General features: G+C 35.2%; 1 pseudogene; it reads left to right on the forward strand.

Moving 5' to 3' along the window:
* Nucleotides 1–3916: 3916 nt before the first annotated feature.
* Nucleotides 3917–5837, forward strand: LOC113780109 (annotated as a pseudogene).
* Nucleotides 5838–12347: the final 6510 nt, after the last annotated feature.

Genomic DNA, 12347 nt, shown 5'->3' on the forward strand with positions numbered 1-12347 from the left:
ATTGCTCCTGACATGCGCAGGAGACATCCACCCAAGACTCAAGGGAAAAGTCAAAAGGAAAACTATGCTAAAGGTCCTACGTACAAGGAAGGTAAAACAACTACTAAGAACTAAAAGGGAAGACAAGTCAACAAAAGCAACTCCCTGGTGCTAGTGCTCATTCTCTGCCATATATCAATTGCTCCTATTCTAATGGCTACTGTGTGCGGCGGCTCTAGCCCCCAAGGGAAAGAACGCCTAGTCCTGTGTTCCTCCTTCTCCTTTTATTTTTCCTTTGTGCCGCGCTCTCCGGAGGAAAGAAGGCTTCGGCCCAAATTACCCAACGAAGGGCTCGCGTCTTTTTTGTTCCTAAAATGCCCCTGAACTACGGACAGCTACTGAACCTCCTTTTCTGTCAAATTGGCTCTTGTTATGGTATTTTCGATCTACTCCCTGGAATAAATACAAATTATGAAAAGTGAGCAGAATCCAATAATTAATCCACATCAAGTCAGGTAATAGGGGAAATTAATAATAAAATAAATGATAAAATTGCAACCTATCATTATTTAATGGTGATTTGGATATTGATGAATTGGTAATAGTGATAGCAAATAAAGATAAATGAAATAGAGACTATAAACCATTTTTTTCCATTACATTTTTTGTTGTGAATTATAACCAAAGGGCATTATAGGAATTTTGAAAAAAGTATAGCCTTTTGGGCCTAAAATGTTACCTAAATAATGAAAATATGGGAGGTAGGTGTAATTTTTAGAACTTGAGAGGAGCTTTCTGCAATTATCAAAAACCTCAGGGGAGGTATTTGAAATTAACCCTTTAAACAAATAAAGGAAGTATGCTTGGAATACCATAGAGAAAAAGATTAGATAAAGGCAATGCAAATCAGGCAAAAGAGACAAAAGAACAAATGAAATCATATGTTGCTTGGTACCATAGGAAAGAAGGTAGCATCAAACATAAATTGGTTATTTCAAAATTGTCATTTTGCTACCTTCAAGTAAAAAATAACAAACTACCTTTGCGTATGAATCTTGAAAAAATTATGGCTGAGAAAGCAAAACTAATTGTATTCGTAGTCTCCAATTATTTCAAAATTTTGTTTTATCTATTGAACTTGTTTGTGTCGATTCATCCATTAAGATTCAAAATATGCACTATTAATTTGGTCAGGTTGTCAGCTAGCCTATATCATCTTTAACAGAAGTAATTACTAATGAGATGCACACCGTCACTTAGGAGCATAATCCTTTCTTGCCTACAGCCAGTCTATTTCTCAAAGTTTTATTTTACCAATTGGACCTTATGTCTTTTTATTTTTATGTCATTTCACCCTCTGAACTTCTAAATATATTCCATGATTTCTAGAAAATCTTGGATGATGGTATACGTGTGACATGTAGTTAGATAGCATAAATGTAGAGAATGACCAATACAAAGAACATTAGTTATAAGTCAATGGAAGAAATTGACATTTTCAACCAAAAAAAAAAAAAATTCAATGGACAAAGTAATAGTTTGAAACACTTTGCTGACCTCAAGCACATACGTGAACTTTGTACTTTATTCTCTTGCTTTTGAAATGATACATTTTGTCCCTACGTTTTTCATTTTGTTTTGTACCTTTTTACGTCTCTTACTCTTAAAATAATAATTTGGTCCATCACATGTCCAAAATGCACCATTTTGTCCCAAAACCCATTTTTGATAACAATTGTAAAATGTTTGACATAATTTGAATCAAAGCTCAACAAGTAGTACTTGAAGTACCTATGTTCACTTTTCAAATTCTTGAGTGTAATTCTAAAAGCTAGGAAATTTTCACGCTTGATTGTTTTTTCTTTGCAAGATATTTTAACTAGAAAAAAGTAAAATGCTCAGTCTCATATCCAAATTTTGACTTGAGGAGATTTCAGCATACAAAAGATTATTGTATATACTATTAACATAATAAAATATTTTTCCCTCATTGTTAAAATATTTTGGTTGAAATTTAGGAAGTTTGTAAATTATTTTTTATTTTTTGAGTATTCTTATTTTTTTTATCTAAATTGGAAGCACACAAACTGAGGCATAGTTTCTATCTGTAGTTTTATCTTTAAATTGCATAGCTAGTAAATTTTGTGACTATTTTCCAATTTTACACATATAATCTCAATACGTTGACACATTTTTTTTACTCATTTCAAGTGAAAAAATGTGATCAATAATTAGTTTCAAAGCAAAAATGGTGCACTGTGGATATGTGACAGATCAAATTTTTTATTTTAAAAGTGAGATGAAAAATACGCCACAAAAAAAAATTTCAACCAAAATGCTTGATCTTAAGAATAGGGAACTAAAAAAGTACAAAGGTAATGAAATGTAACTAGCACGATTTTCCCATTTCAAATGATTTATTTCTTTTAACATCACAAACTTTCAAAGACATAAAAAATAAAATCAAGTAAGAAATAAAATGCATAATATTAACCTTGTTTTCTTGATTGGTCTAATTTTTAATTCCTCAATTAAAAAGAGCCCTAGTTCCCGAGGTGGAAGAGTTCACAATTTTTACTACACCACTACTCCAAATTTGCCTTATTAGATATCACTCCACACTCATTTAACTTTATTTTTTTCAAGCAATAAAAAATCGTCTTTCACCATTTCTTCTTGGTACCTTATAGATTCCGTACAATTTGCACTATAACTCTTGCAAGTCTAATTATTTTCAAAAATTCTCACTTCTTTTTCATCCAATAAAAATTTTTTCAATCATATTCTCTTTTCCCAACAAGTTACATGAAGAACCTAAAGTAAAAAAGAGAATATACAAATTTAAACAAGTAAAGGAAGTTTGGCTAGAATGTTGGAATACTGTAGAGAAAAGAGTAAATAAAGGCAATGTGGAATAGCCAAAAGAGACGAAAAGAGCTCATAGAATCATGCCTTGCTTGTGTAATCGAGTCGATTAAAGTACCAACAAACGTAAATTGATTATTTCAGGATTGTTATTTTGCTACTTTTAGGTAAGGAATAATAAGTTACCTTTGAATATGAATTTGGAATAAGTGAAGACTAAGGAAGCAATTCAATCGTATTTGTAGACACCAAGTTATTTTAGAATTTTGTTTTGCCCGATGAATATTTTTACCTGTCAATTTATCCATTAAATTTCAAATTATGCACGGTTTGGGCATTTTGCCAGTTTGCTTATATCATCTTTGACAGAAGCAATTACAATTGAGCTAGATTCGCACACCATCTTGGAGCATAATCCCTCCTCGCCCAATGCCAGCACATTTTTCAAAAAATTTTCTGTCACCAAATCATTTCAAAGTTTTATTGCAGCTACTGAATTTTGTGTATTTTTATTTTTATGTCATTTCATCCACTGAAATTCAAAGACATAAATATACTCACGGTAATGTTGCACAGGGGACATTTAATTACACGAGCGTTTGGTCACATAGTGAAATTGTGATTTTGACATAATTTAGATCAAAACTCAAAATATAGTGCTTGAGGCACTTAAGTTAACTTTCCAAATTCTAGAGTGTAATTCTGAAAGCTGGGAAATTTTCCAGCTCGACTGGTATCTTTGTACAAGATATTTTGACAAGGTAAATGTAAAATGATCAATTTTATGTTTAACATTTAACTTGAGATGTTTTCAATAGAATGAAATTATTATGCCAAAAGCAATTAAAGAAAAGAATAAACAAAGGCAGCGTAAATTAACCAAAAGGAACCAAAAAGAATGTATGGAATCATATGTTTCTTGTGTATTCTGTTTATAGAAAGCAGTATCTAACAAAAGTTATCATTTTACGTGGAAGGACACATTCACAACCAATCATTCTTTTCTGTTTCTTATTTTGCCCTCTAATTTCAAAGTCTTTCAATAACCATACCAGACTAAAGATCCTAACAGTTATCAAAGAAATGGAAGAAAAACAACTTGAGCATTTCAGTCATGAGGAACACCCTCTGATCCTGTGTGAATTGCAGAAGGAAAAGGATGACGGTAGTATTGATCAAAAGTCAGCAGTCTGTTATGGGTGTCAGGAGCAAATCTTGGATCCTGCAGCGTACTGCTGCTTCCCCTATCATTTCTTTCTTCACAAAAGATGTGCGGAGCTTCCTCGACAAATTAGGCATCCGATGCATTCCCAGCATGACTTAGTCCTCCATGGGAAGCATGGTTCAAAGTCACGGTTGCGGTCGCGGTCGCGGTCGCGGCCCGGAACGTTCCACATCGGTCTCGGCATATCGGTCGCGGTCTCGGTGAGACGCAAATTTTAAAGTATTTAATATTCTAAAAATTGTTAATAATATAAAAAAGTATGCTAAATAAAAATAATTAAAAAATAGCAAAAGAAACGGCCAAGTCAATCAGTCGCGGTGTGACTCGGCTGATTTCTTGTCTTGACTCGGGATAACTCGGAGTGACTCGGTGTGACTCGGCCGAGTCAATCCGTTGCGGTGACGACTCGGCCGATTTCTCGGCGAGTCAAGTATTTCGGTATCGTTTCGTCACGGTATCGTATCGGTAGGGGCCGAGACGGTGACGACTCGGCCGAGACTTCGAACCATGATGGGAAGTCACCCTATCCCTGTATCTCGGGTGGTTGTATCTGCAATGCGTGTGGCCAAGATGATTGGAAGTTTTTCACGTACCACTGCTCCTCCTGCGAATTTGATCTGGATGTGTCGTGTGCTATTTTGGATCAGCGGGAAATTAAGCTCGATTGTCATGACCACCCTCTTCGACAACTGAAAAAACCTGCTACTTTCTTGTGTAATGCTTGCGATAAGGTTGATGAAGATTCTTCCTATCTGTGTACTGTTTGTCCATTTTGGATCCACAGAAAATGCGCACTGCTATCATCAACTGTGAAGCACAAGGATCACAATCACCCACTCCATCTGGCTTATTCTCTTCCGTCTGACTACCGCAGTTTTCCACAAGGATGCTCTGTTTGTCGCGAAAAGGTACATCCAAGTGATTGGGTCTATTATTGCGGTCCTTGCAGATACTTCGTCCATGTTACATGCATTGTGATCTCTCAAAAGGATGAAGAGCAGCTAAGTGAAGATATTGAATATCCTATCTCGTAAGAGCTTTTCTTTGTTTTGCTTGCTAATGTTAGCGTAATGGTCGATACTTGGCTTCTTTTTTTTTCCCTCAAAAAAATTAGTTTTTTGCCCTTTTAAGGTAATCATGATGAAATATCTTTTGGCATTCTATCCTCTGAATTTCTTGTCTTGTGGGTTGTTAGAGGAGAACAAGATCAAAATGTGGTGAAACTACCATCCAGTAACGCAGCTCAAGCATTGATCGCCCGTTTTCTTCTCAAGGATGATGAGATCAGTAGCAGTAATGACTCAGGCAAAACGAATATTCCAGAAGAGATATTTATGAATTCACACAGGAAGCATCCGCTTGTTTTTTCAGAGAAAGTACAGAACTTACATGAGATAAAGAGTACTACTAGTGATGATCAGGAAGAAGCAAAAGCATTATTGTTAGTATGTGACGTGTGCATTGAACCTATTTGCTCATCTGATGATCTTCAATACTATGCTTGTGTGGAATGTGTTACTTTGTCGATTTAACTTGTTCTAACCTCCCCCTTGAATTGCACATTCCAAAGCATCCCCAGAACCCATTCTCATGTATGTATAATCCGAGTGAAATTGGTATTTTTAAATGCGAGGCATGTCGCTGTTGGACCAATGCTAACTATTATAAATGCGAGCCTTGTGGACTACGTATTTGTATAAAGTGTGCGAGTGCTAGCATGATGACGAGTAGTGTCAAACACGATGGTTACAAGAAGCACCTCCTGACTCAATTTCAAAGTTCAGATCCCATACATTGCACGGCATGCGACTATATTTATAGAGGTGGTTTTGGGTTTGCTTGTGAGGATTGCCACATCTATGTGTGCTATGCCTGTGCTCTGCTGCCTCCTACAACCACACAGAGATGGGACAAGCACCCACTTCTCCTGATATATCCTCCATATTTCGAGCATCCTGAGGTCTATGTTTTCAGAACCGGACCGGATAGCGACTCGGCCAAGGTCAGGGGTCAGGGGTCAATGGGTTCGACCGGGGGTCGATAGGGGTCGAACCGGATGACGTCATAAATAAAAATTATTTAAAAATTAAAATATTATATATATCATATCTAATAATATATTGATATTAATAAAGGTATATTCATATATATTTGATGTTTCAAATATATTTAACAAGAAAATACAAAGAAATTAGAACAATCAAGTAGCAATTTATATTATTTAATAAATATTAACAAGTTTAGAATTAAAATTATGAATTTAATTGAAAAATAACATCAAATTGTAGGACAATATTTATAAAGTATCAAATATTTGAGGTATACGAATAAGTTTTAACAATTTAGGGGGCCAAAACATAATATTATAAAGTTTAAATTTTTTTTTTAAAAATTACTGTTGAACCGGAAAAACCGGTTTTTTCCCGGTCAAACCCGGATTTTGACCGGCTTTGACCGAGTTTTAAAATTTCCGGTTTTCTAAGTTGACTCGGACCGGCTACCTGGCCGGTTCCCGGTTTGACCGGTTCGACCGGCCGGTCCGGTCCGAGTTTGAAAACAGAGCCTGAGGTATTCTACTGTGTGCTCTGCGAAACAGAAATCAACCCAAATTGTTGGATGTATCACTGCCGTGAATGCGACTACTCATTGCATCCATTCTGCGTTCCCCAAATTGAGGAGTTCAGACGTGTGAAATATTGACGCTCCCTGAATGTGAATAATCATTCTCATCCTCTCACTCATGTTCCCGAAGCAAAATACAAATCCTTTTGTGGGAGCTGCAACAGTAGGTTGGATTGGAAAACAGCTTTCGAATGCGAATCGTGCAGATTTTATCTGTGCCCAAAATGTGCTTTCGAAAGGGAATTGCCTGTTGTAACCATTAATGAGTGATGATGAAGGATCGCACGAACTACAGGTTTCTATATCTGATTTTTCATTTATAATACTTATGAATTGCTTGGAAGTTCAAATAAAGTAATTAGTCAACTTGTAGATCACACTAGTTTTTTGGTGTTGTCTTTTGTTAATCTATTATTTCCGTAATTTATGCAACAGATCTCGTTTTAATCCGCCAATAATTGGTAATTGCACTCTCCTAATTTTTTAATACTGTAAAAGATTTATGATATCCCCATGTTTCATTCCTATCAGAACCACTCAATTTTTAGTAAAATACAATTAGAATGAAAGGTAGAGATAATTAATTTTGTCTTTTCACATGATTAAAAAGATCAAGTGAAATGTTATTTCAAGCACGATACTGCAATTATTAACTTCCACTATATGTATAAGGTATAGAACTTTCTAAGAGTTTGATTATTCTTTGAAGGATTGCTGTTCTTTTTTCTTTTGTTTCTTCGTTTTTCTTTTTATATATAGATAAATATAGATATAGCATTTACATGCTTAGAATTGAACTTAATTGAAACAAATCTCTATACTTATATTGTGGAATTAACAATACAAATTTTCCCAAAGAGAGACAACTTCCCCACTTCCAACTAATTCCCAAAACAAAGACAAAATTTCAAATTTCAACAATGCATCAAAGAGGAGTGCTGCTGCCCCCATTGCTGGAGGTTCAACTTCCAGATTTTGTATTGTTTTGCCAAAGAATTTTTTTTTAATGTCAAAGTTATCCTTCTTTAGTTGATTTGTAAATTAGACTTGAAATTGAAAGGAGTATTTTTGTCATCTTTACAAAAATTGCTGTGAAATAAAATTGGAATAATGACAGTATCATTTACCTTAGGAGAAAATCCGAGATTTTGGAAGAGTAAGAGACTATTGGAGATTTTTCATTCATACTTGTCTACACTGAATATTCCGACTAATGATAGTTTTAAGTATTTTATCACTTTGATAAGATTTTAACCAACAACCTGCGTTTATTTTTGAAGCAACAGGCTAATGCTTGTAGCCGCATGTCATCTCAAAGAAAAAAAAGAAACAATAAGGATTAATTCATGTTATTTGATTTGGGTGACAAACATTACTTTCACAATATTACGTATTCTGTTTAATGATAGTTTCAATTAATTTATCACTTTCATACATGATTTTAGCCAACAAAACCTAAGTTTTTTTTTTTTAAGTAACAATATAATGCTTGTAGCCACACGTCATCTGAAAAGAAAAAAAAATGAACAATTATGGATCACAAACATTACTTAACTTGAGTATAATTAATCTCTGATAGGAACATGATGAAATATATATTTTTCATGTCACACATTTTTTGTTCCTCTTTATAAATGATTATAATTAACCCCATTGGTGGGATCAATACATACGCAAATTATAACTCAACAACATTGCAATTAAGGTGTAGAAAGAATCGAGTTCAATCAAGCTACTCACCAACTTGTATAATCAAAATTCAAACTCTAATTCGCATTGACCACATACGAGTCGAATTTGTATAGCTCAAATATGTCAACAAATTCAAGCTCAAACTCTATATGCTAGGCTTAAAAGCTCATCAAGGATTTTGCTCTAAGAACAAGAAGAGGGATGGAAAAAATTGTACTCAAAAGCTCATCACACTATATATATGTTGGATATTTCTTTATATGTGAAATGTTGATTAAGCCTTGCCTAAAATTATATAAAATATTAATCTATATTACTTAAGCTTGGTTGAATTCAATTGAACCAGATCTAGTCGCGTTTGAATTTGAGAGCTCAAATATTTTAGCTCAACTTTGAGTAATCCACAACATGGGCTCTTACTTGACTCATTCGTTTGCACTCCTAATAGCAACAGTTGCATCTAATGATTCAAAAATAACATTGTAAGCACAAATTTTGTTGCCTAAAATAAAAGACAAGAAAACTTGCACAAATATCAAATTGATTAAATTAAATAATAAGCGGGTTACAATCTCTGAAAATTCTTGAATCAAAGAAATTAATCCCCTGATTCTTTTCTTCGAATAGCTTCAATTGAAGGGTCAAAAAGACTTGTTCTCCAATCGAAAGGGTGTTTCCTACAATTTCGGCGTAGAAAACAATTGATTTGATGATGGCGTCAAACACTTGGAACTTCAAGTCTTCAACACCAATAGCAGGGGGATTTGTTTGACTTAATTTGGGCTTGGATTTGAGGAAGAAAGCTCTTGAGAAAATTTGATAGAGTTTCTTCGAAAGTTAGGGATTTTTTCTCGTATCTTTGCCTTGAGGGAAGACCTCTATTTATAGCCAAAATATGTAGGCTAGGTCTTCAAGAAAACCCTCAAAATCTTCCTGCATTTTGGATCACTTGTTACCCAAGAAATCCATTTAACTTGGGCTTAAATAATGGGCCGACCCAAATAAACCATTGTGAATTAATAAATCAATTAATTCACTCCAACTTAAGCGGACATTATGGATTTAATTTGATTTAGTAGCCCATATAATATTGGCCCAATTTGTCGGTCCAAAATATGATGGACTTCTATAATTTAATTTAATTTAATCAAGATTAATTTAATTTGAATAAATCCTGACTAAATAAATTAAATAAAATTTCTTTGTCTACAAATGCCCCATTTCAAGATTTGGTGAGGCATTGTACTACAATTGCCAAAGACAAGGCTTGAAGTCTTAGCCTTGATCATCATCTTGTAGAATACTTGGTCCGTTAGAAAAGAAACCAAACTTTGTATTCTAGGCTCGTAATGTAGTTGAACACCTGAACCACATTGATTCACGCATAGAATCACAATGGCCGTGGGTTCACTTGTTCAATTACTTTTCTTTCTTAAGAAGTCATAAGACCACTTCTCATTTGATCTGCCGTGGATACTATGAAACTAAGAAAACCACTTTCAATCATTTCCATCTTCCATGACGCAGCAAACCAGTAATTGTCCAAATCGAGGCTTGTGAGGAAAAGGTATCAAAACCCGAATTAGGCAATACAGGTGCAAATTCCAATAGCTTTTTAACTTCAATGTAGATCCTTTGAAGTTGATATGTAACTTCCAAATTAGCTACTGGACCCGTATTTCCAAGTGGTACGATTTTTAAAACAACCAATACTTGCTCGATTAAAAATCTGCATCAAACCAAATGATAGCCCACTGATCATGTACTTCCAAGTGCTCGAATGAAGTGATTAATCACGATAATTGGGGACTCAAGTTTCTGGGCCACTATCATGCGTTACTCCACTTTCCAAAACCCCTCAAAAAAAAAATTTAGTATCTAGCAAAGCATTGAAACCAGAAAGTGCCAACTTTAGGAACGTGGCTTTTTTCTAAATTTCAAAAGCTTCCTAAACCACATGATACCGAAACCAGTCCCTACCACCTTGGAGTACGAAATTTGGTTTCCTTGGATCTAACTTATATAAGTTCGATACCAAGTGACAAAATTTGCTAGAACATATCCCAACTACATAAAGAATAATCTCCAGCTTTCCTGAAGAACTACAAGCCGTAAGCTTCACACCAAGTAATTCACAATCTCATCTGGAAACTTTCTTGCTAAGAAATTCAATTTTCTCACGTTTGTCGTTGCTGGAATTTTAATTTTTCTTGCACTTGTTGCTGCTGAAAATTGGGTTTTGTCAAACTTTAATTGTTGCCAAAACTCCCATGGTGTAGCTTCGCACTCTAATTACTTGTCAAATTGACTTCAACAAAACTTGGTGAACACAGATTAATTATTGAACCTAGTGCCAAGACTACTTTAAACTTCGGTTGTTACTTTGCATGCAACGTGGACTCGTTTTCTTCCTACTGTTACACTCCACCAAACATTGTCTCTTGAATGAGAAAATATTTGGCAATTTCTATTCTTTCAATAGCCCGCAAGAGATGAGCTTGGAAAGTGGAGGAACCCGTTTGAAGATTCCTATATTTCCTAGCTTTTTCCCCTCGGCTTCATGAATGCAATTAGGAAGCCAATCAATAAGGAAACTTGTACTTCTCTTAAGAATATTATTTTATTCAGAGAATAACCTCAAGCAACCTTCCTATGAGTCCCTTAGCTCCCAAGTGCAAACGTATAGGAATTGTCCAAGTACATTGTCTTCATGGTCATGATGTCTTACATGGAAAGCCACAAATACTTGGAACATTCTCAACTTAGGCAATCACCAACCAAATAGGTTAACTTTCACCGCCTTGCATGAGGTTTCAAACCAGGAAACAAAATTGATGGCTACCGAATCCTATTCACAAGCAAATTGGAATTTGTTGAATTTCATTGATTTCTTAAACTTGATTTGAAGAAGTATACTTGCCGAAACTTGAAGCTTCCAAATTTTACTTTCATTTTGCTGGCTAATAAGACCTCTATAAAAGAAGCAAGTCATGTCTTCAATTATTCTCATTAGAGCTTGTCAAATCCGTCGTTCAATTAACGTGGATGAGAACTGGAGTTCTTTTCATTATCCAGTTGCACCGAAATTTGCAAGTCCGCCCCTTTTTTCTCAATCTAGATTGCATTTCACATTAACACCTCAAAACTTGCAGGTAGAATTAGTGTTTCCCACATAATGCAATTGTGGCTTGATTCACAGCAACCAAGATTACTCAAGTGAGCCATATTGTCATTGCCTTTCCTCTCTCCTTTTTTTTTTTTTTTTTTTTACTTTGTGTGATGAGAAGGGAATATCACCTACCGCAGTGACTAAATAATGCCATACTTGATATTAAAGACGAGCATGGCCCACCATAAGAGCTCGTCCCACCATTGCATGCCACACAGCACTCCTTTTTTTTTAAGTAAAATTATGGCTGAGAGATTTTTTTTCTTCTTTTTTTTTTTTTTTTTGTTGCAGCTTGTATTGACATCCATTGAAGCGAGTTGACGTTTCAATTGTGTTTGACACTTTATAGCTCGTGGAATTCAAAACACTAAGGTAACTCACATGCCTCATGATTTTCACTTCTTGTCAATGCCAATTTTTTTTGTGATATGAAAGGAGGATCCCTTGCGACAACATACACGGTGGACCCTCACTTTGAAGAATGTGCAACCGCAAACTCCCACGAGAGCCATGCTATGGCTTGAGGAGTACATGAAGAGGATGGCACAACCAAAATTTGAAGAAGGTGCAACCGCAAACTCCCACGAGAGCCTATTATGGCTTGAGGAGTACAAAGAAGATGGCGCAACCAACATTTGAAGAAAGCGCAACCGCAAACTCCCACGAGAGTCATATTATGGCTTAAGGAGTACATAAAAAGATGGCACAACCAAAATTTGAAGAAGGTGCAACCGCAAATTCCCACGAGAGTATATTATGGTTTGAGGAGTACAAAGGAGATGGCGCAACCAAAAT

This window comes from Coffea eugenioides, chromosome 8 (assembly GCF_003713205.1).
Source record: "Coffea eugenioides isolate CCC68of chromosome 8, Ceug_1.0, whole genome shotgun sequence".
NCBI classification, from domain to species: Eukaryota; Viridiplantae; Streptophyta; class Magnoliopsida; order Gentianales; family Rubiaceae; genus Coffea; species Coffea eugenioides.